At 37.5% G+C, this 11,687-nt stretch overlaps 1 protein-coding gene across 11 annotated transcripts in view; it reads left to right on the forward strand.

The window, feature by feature from the left end:
* The window catches only part of LOC106824685 (S-methyl-5'-thioadenosine phosphorylase-like), a 56,133-nt gene extending 46,657 nt beyond the window's left edge, over nt 1–9,476 (forward strand). For 8 of the 11 annotated variants that reach the window (XR_011497252.1, XR_011497251.1, XR_011497253.1 and 5 more), the window contains one exon: nt 1,385–9,476. The gene's annotated coding sequence lies outside the window, so the exon portion shown is untranslated. The remainder of the gene's footprint in view (nt 1–1,384) is intronic. The other 3 variants (XM_070495485.1, XM_070495487.1, XM_070495484.1) reach the window with 1 other exon arrangement.
* The last annotated feature ends 2,211 nt before the right edge of the window (nt 9,477–11,687 follow it).

Genomic DNA, 11,687 nt, shown 5'->3' on the forward strand with positions numbered 1-11,687 from the left:
CAAGCCGGCTGCCGCACACCGGTGTAACTAGGATGCCTCTCAGCGTTTAGGACTGCAGAGTCAGGGACACTGGAATTTGTAATCTGTCTTCCCTAGTAGACTTCAAGTCCCTAAGGGACAAGAAACACGTATGCTGGTTGCAACCTGTATACCTAGGAGATAAATGTTCATTAATGAATAAATGACAGCCCGTTTCTCCCATGAAGTGTACCATCATAACTGAAGTACAGGAAGCCCTTAGAATTGTGAACAAAAAGAAAACAGAATATAAATTCTAAGAATTGGAGAATGTCAGTTTAAACTAGAAACAGTTACATTCAGATGCATATAATGCAATAGACAAGCCTCGCTTTAGTTTGTCTAAATAAGCATGCCATCGATTGGTGGGAAATGTGACAGATACTTTGTGCTGCTGAGGCTAATGTTACCTGCAAGGTGTGGTCGGTTTTTTTCTTTCTTTTTAAGTTTCCTCATTGACCCCATTTTGACCATAGTCTCTTGAGCTTGAAGATAATTTCTCAAGCAATAAATTTATACTTCAACTTCATTTTTAAGTAAAAATGCTCAGAAGGTAGAAATCAGTGTTGTCTTTTCCTTCTAGGAAGCTTCTGAAAGTGTGTGTAAAATTGTGTGGTTTTGGATGTCTGCATTTTTAGAAAGTGTTAGTATGTGTAGCTTTCCTCAGATTCTCCAAGTGGGATGTATGACCTAAAAAGAGAAAATGAAGAATTGCTGCTCTAGACACAGTTGAGAATTGTGGCCTCCATTCTCTAGCATGAAGGAACACCTAATCCCTTATTCTGGGGTAGTGTTTCTAGTCCTTCCAACACTGAAATGTATATCATTCATTCACTCACGAATTCACTGTAAGTCCAGCTGTGGTTTGCAAAGACACATGAGACTTGCAGTGATGAAGAAGACCCTATTCTCTTTGGACATACTACATATTAAAATTTCAGTGGACTTTTTTTCAGCAGGATAAGGTGAAAGATGGGGGTTGCATAAACGATAATCCAGACCGAGGGTTGGCGTATAAAATGTGTCCTGGTGGATGTGAAAGGGGACGGAGATAAGTGAGAATCAGAACAGTCCTCTAGATAAGTGTGATGGACGTCACTTGACAGGAAAGGAGAGTGAGGGACCAAGAGTTCAGAGCGATGCTGGAAGTCCCACATCTGGTTAGTGATTTTCAAACTTTGGTGAATATGAGAATATTCTGGAGAGTGTGTTAAAAGTGTATGTCCCCTGAGACCTCACTCCATAAAATAAAAATCTGATTTTTAACAAGCACTCCAGGTGATTATCATGCTCACACATCTGTAAACCCACTGCCTGTGGTAAGTGCTTGGCTGATTGTAATCTGTGCCTGCTTTCTTCCTTTCAGGATATGGCCCGGTTTTCTGTTTTATTACCAAAACATTAAAATAGCATGGCGGGCCAGAAGAGAAGATTTTCTAATTCTACACATTCGGGAAATTGCTGCCTAACTTTGAAAAACATGGAAAAGACATGCAGCTTTCATGCCCTTGCCCGCTAAGGAGGAACATGTATGACAAGACATTGCACGAGTCAGAGATGCCTTGTGTCAGACGTGGACTGCTTCACAAAACAGAAGGAAAGCAAATGACCAGCAAGTGTCTGGAAAAGTCTTACACTTTAGCAAAAAAGACAGGAAGACATCATTTACCCTCCCCCATTAAATTTGTAACAGTAAAGAGTGGGAGGTGACATCCAATTTCCTGTGTTGCCAAGGAATAAGAAGAAGAAATGGGACTCTTAGGCCATTTATTGGTGTGACTGTAAATTGATACAGTCTTTTTGGAGGGCAGTTTGGTAAAATGTATCAAAACGCTTACAAAATACACCCTTTGTGCTCGTTACTCCTAGGAATTTATCTTTAAAAAATTATTGGAGATACGTACAAAGAATTAGGTATGAAGAAAGATGTCCAATAGAGTGTTAGTTGTAATAGCAAATATTCAAACGAATCTGAATATCCAAAAATTGGAGGTAAATTATAATTTAGCTATAATTAGATTGTGAAGCTGCCAAGTGAAGATCGTGTTTTCACATAATGGTTAATGTCCTAAAGAAATGGTGACTTTGTAATATGAAATGAAAAACGCATATGTAAGCATTTTACAGTATTGATTTTATTTTAAAATTAACTGTACAAAAAGTCTAGGAAGAGATATATATATATTTTTTTTTTTTACTGTATTTGAGGCATGGATATTGGAAAATTTTAGTTTTCTTGCTATTTTTCTGTCTCTTCACATTTTTCTACAATGAATATAATCAAATAAAAATAAAGCTGTTTTAAAATATAAAAATGGACTTAGAAAGATCCAGTTCTTGAAAACACCCTGTTTCTGGTAATGAAGCCAAATTTAAAGTAGTAATAAGAGCAGTTCTGTATGAGTTTCATCTTTACTTTGTTAAAAAAGAAGGTCATTAATGACTATACAGTCAGAACGATATTTGTGTTTACAACAACTTCAGAAAAGCTGGGCATTTAATACAGAATATTAAAGGCAAACTAGTTAAGAAATCATATATACACGTTATAGTGTGCCAGATCTTTTTCAAATTAATATGACTTTTTTGGAGGTGATGTCAGGATCATGGCAGAGTGAGTTGTTCCCTTTGTCTCTTCCCTCTAAGTTACAACTAAATGAACGTTCATTAACCAGCAGAGGATTCCCTGCACAGCACAACAGGATGTCTGAAAGATCCACACAGCTGTGCATCTGAAGGTGAGGGGACTGAATCCCTGAGAGGCAGTGGAACTAGGTGAGCACACCCCTTCCTCTCCCCAGTGGCAGCAAGCCAGGTTGCAGATCCTCACACAGTGGCCGGGGCAACTGTAAGAGCAGGCAAAGGCAGCCTGGCCCATGCAAACACTTTCAGAGTTTTAGCCCAGCCTACAAGAGGACCCGCTATGCCATGGCAGGCCCACCAGTGGGAATGCTCTACACTGAGTGGTGGCAGCTCAGCCCCCATGAAGGTGCCTGCCTGCCACACTCAGCACAAGCAAGAAGGTACCCAACCAGTCAGAAGATGCCTCACCCTCAGAACACAGCAGCCCTTGTGTAGGTACCTCTCCCACCTAGCATAGCAGCTCAGCTGGTCCCCTGCCAAGCACAGCAGCCCCACCCATACAAGAGTGACCTGCCTGCTCAGTGCAGAGGCTCAGCCCTTGTGAGTCCAACCTGCAGATTGGCTGGGGCCAGCCCTCATGAACACAGATCAGCCCTGCCCACACAACCTCCAGCAGATAGGGTGGGATCAGAAAACACTGTTCCTGCTACCTCCCATCAGGGGCAAGTGGAATCTGTGACCTGATACTACCACAAATGTGCTAGCAAAGGATCAGTTCATCAAACACTGTGAAGAACTACAGTAACACTTCGGAGCAGAAGGAAAATGACAAGTCTCCAGAAACCAATCCTGAACTCACAGAAATTTACAGTCTACATGACAGAGAATTCAAAATAGTTGTCATAAAGAAATTCAGCGATTTACAAGACAACCCAAAAAGACAGTTCCATGAGGTCAGGAATAAAATTAATGAGCAAGGAATACTTAGCCAAAGAGATTGAAACTCTAAAAAAAAAAAACCAAACAGATTCTGGATGTGAAGAACACAATTAGTGAGATAAAAAATGATCTAGAAACCATGAAAAAAACAGAACTGATGATACAGAGGACAGAATTAGTGAATTAGAGGACAGAAATATATAAATGCTTCAGGTAGAGGGGGAAAGGGAAGTAAGATTGAAAAAAAATGAAGAAATTCTTTGAGAAATATCTGACTCAATTAGGAAAAGCAATATAAGGATTATAGGTATTCCAGAGGGAGAAAGGGGCAGAGAGCTTCTTCAAACAAACAGCTGAGAACTTCTCAAACCTTGAAAAGGAACTGGACTTAGAAATAAATGAAGACAATAGAACTCCTAATTACATCAATGCAAAAAGACCTTCTCCAAGGCATATATTAAAACTGGCAAAACTCAGTGACAAAGAAAAAATATTAAGGGCAGCAAGGCAGAAGAAAATAACCTACAAAGGAACCTCTATCAGGCTTTCAGCATATTTCTCAGCAGAAACCTTACAAGCTAGGAGAGAATGGAATGATATATTCAAAATATTGAAAGACAAATCTTTCAGCCAGACATACTCTATCCAGTGAAACTTTCCTTCAGATACAATGGAGAAATAAAAGCTTTCCCAGATAAACAAAAGCTAAAGGAGTTCATTGCCAATAGGCCTCCCTTACAAGAAATGATAAAGGAAGCCCTCTAACCTGTAGCAAAAAGGCAAAGGTTTACAAAGCTTTGAGTCAGGAGATAAATAGACAAAATCAGAAAATTGCAGCTCTCTATCAGAACAGGTTAGCAAATGCTTAATTTTAACATAAAAGATAAACATAAGGAAAGCATGAAAAGTAATTATAAACACTTTAGTCACCAACAACACAAAAAAGAACAATTTGTGACAATAATAACTCAGAAGGACAAAAGGAAAGGGATTGAACCTGCTTAGGCTAATGGAGCTAAGATGCTGTCAGAAAATGGACTATCTCATTTATGAGATCTTATACAAACCTCATGGTAACCACTAAATGTAAAATCAGAGCAGACCCACAAATCATAAGTATAAAGAAAACTGAGAAAACCATTACAGAAACTCACCAAACTGAAATGGCAATCAGAAATACAAGAGAAAATAAACATTAGAAATATAGAATGCCTGGGAAACAAGATAAAATTACAGTAGTAAGCCCTCATGTATCAAAAATCACTCTAATTGTTAATGAGTGAATTCTCCAATCAAAAGACACAGAGTGACTCAATGGATTAAAAAACAAGAACCACAATACCCTGGCTCCAGGGAACACATTTCAGCTCTAAAGACAAATGTCAGCTCAGAGTGAAGGGATGAAGACAATACTCCAAGCAAATGTCAAGCAAAAGAAAGCCAAGGTGTTGTCTGAGATCAGGCAAAGCAGCCTTAAAGATAGAAAAGACAGTGAGAAACAAAGAGGGGCAGTATATAATGACAAGAGGGACATTCCTCCATAGGAAATAACACTTATGAATATATATGCACCTAACACAGGAGCACCAAAGTATATAAATCAACTACTAATAGACCTAAAGGGAGAAACTGATAGCAATGCAATAATAGTAGAGGACCTCAACACCCCATTTTCATCAATGGATAAATCATCCAGATAGAAAGTCAACAAGGAAACAGTGGCCTTAAATGAATCACTATACCAGATGGACTTATTAGATATATATAGAACACTCCATCCCAAAACAGCAGAATACACATTTTTCTCAAGTGCACATGGAACATTCTCAAAGATAGACCATATGTTGGGAAACAAGGCAAGCCCCAATGAATTTAAGAAGATTGAAATATCACACATCTTTTCTGATCACAATGCTATGAAACTAGAAATCAACTACAAGAAAAAAGCTGGGAAAGGCACAAAGCACAAATATGTGGAGATTAAACAGGATGCTACTGAACAACCACTGGATCAATGAAGAAATCAAAGGAGAAATAAAAAAATACCTGGAACATGGAAGCAACCTAAGTGCCCATCGACTGATGATTGGATAAAGAAGATATGCTATATATACAATGGAATACTACTCAGCCATAAAAAAGGATAAAATTGTCCCATTCACAACAACATGGATGACCTTGAGGGTATTATGTTAAGTGAAGTAAGCCAGATAGAGAAAGACAATCTCTGTATGACTCCACTCATATGTGGAAGTTAAACATGTGGACAAGGAGAACAGGATTAGGGGTTACCAGAGGAAAGGGGGAGTGCGGGGTGGGCACAAAGGTTGAAGTGGTGCACCTCTAATATGACTGACAAATAATAATGTACAGCTGAAATTTCACAAGTTGTAAGCTATCATAACCTCAATAAAAAATAAAATAGAAAAAAAGAACAAGAAAAAAAATACCTGGAGATGAATGAAAATGAAAACAATGTACCAACTCTTATGGGATGCAGCAAAACCAGTGCTAAGAGGTAAATTTATAGCAATACAGTCCTACTTCAACAAAGAAGAAAAATGTAAAATAAACAATCTTTAACTACACCTAGCAGAACTAGAAAAAGAAAAAACAAACAAAGCCCAAAGTCAGCAGAAGGAGGAAAATAATAAAAATTAGAGCAGAAATAAATGAAATAGAGACTAAAAAAGCAATACAAAGGATCAATGAAACTAAGACCTGGTTCTTTGAGAAGGTAAAATTGACAAACCTTAGCCAGATCCACCAACAAAAGAAGAGAGAAGGCACAAATAAATAAAATTAAAAATGCAAGAGGAGAAATTACAATAGATACCACAGAAATACAAGGCATTATAAGAGAATACTATGAAAAACTATATGCCCACAAATTTGATAACCCAGAAGAAATGGATGAATTCTTAGACTCATAAACCTCCCAAAACTGAACCAAGAAGAAATAGAGAATCTTCACAGACCAAAATAAAGAGATAGAAACAGCAATCAAAAACTTCCCAAAAAACGAAAGTCCAGGCCCAGATGGCTTTTCTGGAGAATTCTACCAAACATTCAAAGAAGAGTTAATACCTTTCCTTCTAATATTCTGAAAAATTGAAGTAGGTGGAACGTTTCCTAACTCATTCTGTGATGCCTACATCACCCTGACACCAAAACCAGACAAGGACAAATGAAGAGGGAGAATTACAGGCCAATATTGCTGATGAACATAGATGCAAAAATCCTCAGGAAAATACTGACAAATAGAGTATGGCAATACATTAAAAGGATCATACACCATGACCAAGTGGGATTTATACCAGGGACACAGGAATGGTTCAACATCTGCAAACCAAAGTGGCATACCACATTAGCAAAATGGTGAATAAAAACCACATCACCATCTCAATAGATGCAGAGAAAGCATTTGACAAGATCCAACATCCATTTGTGATAAAAACTCCCAATAAAATTGGCATAGGAACAGAGTACCTCAACATAATAAAGGCCATATATGACAAACCCACAGCCAACATCAAACTTAATGGTGAAAAACTGAAAGCCATCCATCTGAGAAAAGGAACAAGACAAGGGTGTCTACTCTCACCACTCCTGTTTGACATAGTACTGGAGGTTTTGGCTAGAGCAATTAGGTAAGACAAAGAAATAAAAGGTATTCAGTTGGAAACAAAGAAGTAAAACTCTCGCTTTTTGTGGACAACATGATTCTACATATAAAAAACCCTAAAGAATCCACCAGGAAACTATTAGATATAATCAATAGCTACAGCAAAGTGGTGTGGTACAAAATCAACCTACAAAAATCAGTTGCATTTCTACACACTAGAAACAAACTAGCAGAAAGAGAAGTCAAGGATATAATCCCACTTACAATCACAACAAAAAGAATAAAATATCTAGGAAAAAATTTAACCAAGGAGGTGAAAGACCGTTGCACTGAAAACTATAAGACGTTATTGAAAGAAATTGAAGAAGACATAAAGAAATGGAAAGAAATTAGATATTCCAGTCCATATTCATGACTGGAAGAATAAACATAGTTAAACTGTCCATACTACGTAAAGCAATCTACAGATGCAATGCAATTCCAATCAGAGTCCCAATGACATTCTTCACAGAAATAGAACAAAGAATCCTAGAATGTGTATGGAACAACGAAAGACCCCAAATAAGCCAAAGCAATCCTGAGAAAAAAGAACAAAGCTGAAGACATCACAATCCCTGACTTCAAAATATACTACAAAGCTATTGTAACCAAAACAGCATGGTCCTGGCCAAAAAACAGACACACACAGATCAGTGGAACAGAACTGAAAGCCCAGGAATAAACCCACATATCTATGGGCAGCTACTCTTAGACAAAGGAGCCAGGAACATACAATGGAAAAAAGAAAGTCTCTTCAATAAATAGTGTTGGGAAAAGTGGACAGCCACATGCAAAAGAATGAAAGTAGACCATTGTCTTACACCATACATAAAAATTATCTCAAAATGGATTAAAGCCTTGAATGTAAGACCTGAAACCACAAAACTCCTAGAAGAAAATATAGGCAGTACACTCTTTGACATCAGTCTTAGCAGCACCTTTTTGAATACCATGTCTACTCTGGCAAGGGAAACAAAAAATAAGCAAATGGAGCTACATCAGACTAAAAAGCTTCTGCAAGGCAAAGGAAACTATGAACAAATCAAAAAGACAACCCATCAACTGGGAGAAAATATTTGCAAGTATATATCGAACAATGGGTTAATTTCCAAAATATATAAAGAACTCATACAATTCAACAACAACAAAAAACCTGATCAAAAAATGGGCAGAGGATATGAAAAGACATTTTTCCAAAGAAGATACACAGAAGGCCAACAGGCACATGAAATATGTTCAACATCACTAATTATTAGGGAAATGCAAATCAAAACTACAATGATGAAGACAAAAAATAACAAGTGTTGGAGAGGATGTGGGGAAAAGGGAACCCTCATACACTGCTCATGGGAATGCAAACTGGTGCAGCCACTATGGAAAACAGTATGGAGATTCTCAAAAACTTGAAAATAGAAATACCTTATGATCTAGCTATCCCACTACTGGGTATTTATCCAAAGACCACGAAATCAACAATACGAAGAGATTTATGCACTCCTATGTTCATTGCAACATTGTGCACAATAGCCAAGATGTGGAAGCAACCCAAGTACCCACTGACTGATGAATGGGTAAAGAAAGTGGTATTAATACATACAATGGAATACTACTTGGCCATAAAAAAGACCAAATTGTCCCATTTGCAACAACATGGATGGACCTTGAGGGTATGATGTTAAGTGAAATAAGCCAGACAGAGAAAGAGAAGAATGTTTATTTCACTCATATGTAGAAGATAAACACTGGGATAAAGAGAAGAGATTAGTGGTTACCAGAGGGGAGGGGGTGGGCAAAACAGGTAAATGGGCACATATGCATGATGACAGATAAAAAATAGACTATTCATGATGAGCACTATGTAGTCTATACAGAAACTGGTATATAATAATGTAACCTGAAATTACACAATGTTATAAACCATTATGACCTCAATAGAATAATTTTTTAAATATTTGACTTTTGTTTCTACTGCTTTTTATGAATTGATGTATTATTTTACATGAGTTGGTAATTTTTGCCTTTAATAATGAAAATGGAAGCTAGCTTCTTAACTTTTTTACTGTTAATTTTATAGGAATGTGTTTTGTTTTCTATCACAGGGAGATTTTTTCCTCAGATAAATTATTACTTTTCATCGTGGTGTATTACTAGATCCTTTAGTGATTATCTCTTGTCTTTTTAAAGAGTCCATAAAGCCGATCTGTTTGTGTCTAGGAGGCTGTCTTCAAGATAATAAGCTGCTAATTGTAAACAGTAAAATAAACCAGTTACCCTCCAGCATTAATGTTCAGCTGTTTGCGTTGCATCTGATGTTGACTCCTGGATTCTCTGATGCAGTGGTTTCAGCTCTGGCTGCACATTAGAGATCCATTGATGCCCGAATGGATCTGAAGCCTGGGTTCTCTGGCTCTGTAACCGGTGATTTGTTTCACTGTGCTGTGATAGATACTATACCTTACTTTCCATCATTCTCAGTAGATGTCTGAGGATGTCAAGGCAAAATCATGTGAGCATTTTTCTTGTTGCCTTCAGAAAGCACAGATCTCCCCAAATTACAGAGGTTCGTTTCTTCATCCAGTTGCCTTTTAGCAACCTCATTTTCAGGCTTCTCAAATGGAGCATACTCCTGTTTTCTGTTACCCATCATTCGCTCTTTATATAAAGCTGATATAATTTTCCACATGCCTCAGCCTTGAGGACCTTGCTGACCGTTTCTTCCTGGAATGCTTCTCACTTCTGTGATGCTTCACCACGGGACTTTTTTTTTAAGCTACAAAATTAAGCGAGCACTGTATTCAGTTTTGAGCATTTCAAAGTTTCCCCAGTGGATTATAGGCATAATGGAAAAGTTCTAGCTTAGTGACAGCCCCTTGGAAGAGTGCCAAGATATTGATTAGTGGATTTGCATCTGCCTAGAAATCTTTATTGGCATTATAAGGCCCTTATTTTTGTTTTGCATTGGTTTTCATGATTTTGAGGATGACACAGCCAGAATAGTTCATATGCAGAGTGTTAACCAAAAGAGAGTGGAGAACATCTTGCAGCTATAGAATGACATTCCCTAATTTCATTTACCTACTTGGATACATTGCTTTTGGGATTTAAAGGGATTTATTTCAAATTTCCCATTGTTAACACTTTTCCCAGTTTTTAGTTGATTATAAGCATGCTGTCTTGTGGGCATATTGTGTGTGTGTTGGGTAGGGAGATGTGTGCTTGTTTGTGTGTGTGTGCTGTGTGTAGTAAAAGCTAAAGTTTTGTTTTTCAAGAGTATGTGTTTTGCAAATTTAATTGTGTCTTTATCTTACTGTATTACTGTACCAAACACAGTCCTACTTGTAGTAAATAGAATGTATATTACCCTACATTGTGAAGATCATTGGTAAAATCAATGTACAGTATCTTTTGAATTTGGTAGGTGAAAGATACATGCCATTGTTTTAATTGCTGTATTTTTACTTTTAGTAGTTGGAACTTCATTTAATAAACTTTAAAAACAAAAAAAAAGACTGGAGAAGAGTAGAATAGGAGGGTTGCAACTGAGACCTGACAATATTTTGCAATTAATATCAGTGCATCCTGGAGTTGTTTATAATAGGCAAAAGCTTACAAAGGGCTGAAATTCTCAGTGGTTAGGGGATGTCTAAGTAAAGTACCTCAATTCAAATAAACAATGCATCTCTCTGCACCAGTATGGAACAATGTCTGTGATAAAGGTGGAAATCAGAAAAATACATATGGTAAAATAATGCAGTTTGTGTGGGTGCGTAGATAGCATATTTATGCTTTATGTTCATAGCAAGTTTCTGGAAAGAAGCTTAGTAATAACCTCTGAGGTATGACTCTGAGACCTACTACCTCATACCTTTATGTACTGTTTTAACTTTCTACCATAAGCATCTACTCTTTTAATTTATTCATTTTAAGGCACGGAGACTAGAGGAGACCTGGCTTTGCAGCAGTTCATGTAAAATGATAAAATAATGTCTTCCTTAACTCGACATTGAATTCTGTTAGGTCGTGTCTGGGACACTGTATCCGGTTCTGGGCTCAATGCCTTCAGGGGAACATGGACCATCTCAAAAGCACCAATGGAAAGATGTGGAGGCTGGGAACACCATGCCACGTAAGTAATGGTTAAAGGAATTGAGAGTATGTCTAGCCATGTAAGAGACAACCCTGAGTGAGAATTTCAAATATTTAAAGGGCTGTCGTTCAGTTATGGACTTATCTATCTCCCTCACTATTCGATAAGCCTCCATAAAAGAGGAACCATGTCTTTTTCACTTATCAGTATGGGATCCTCTGTTCCTTGTACTTAGCAGAAGTTCAGCAAATATTTGTGTAAATGAAAATATGATCATTCCTACTTAAAACCCTTTGTCAGCTCTTCAAACAACTTCTCCGTCTTCACTTTCAGCAGGTGGCTTCAATTCCTTCTTCACTGACAAAATTGAAGCATCAGCAAAGAACTTCCAAGGAC

The sequence above is a fragment of the Equus asinus genome, chromosome 23, assembly GCF_041296235.1.
Source record: "Equus asinus isolate D_3611 breed Donkey chromosome 23, EquAss-T2T_v2, whole genome shotgun sequence".
NCBI classification, from domain to species: domain Eukaryota; kingdom Metazoa; phylum Chordata; class Mammalia; order Perissodactyla; family Equidae; genus Equus; species Equus asinus.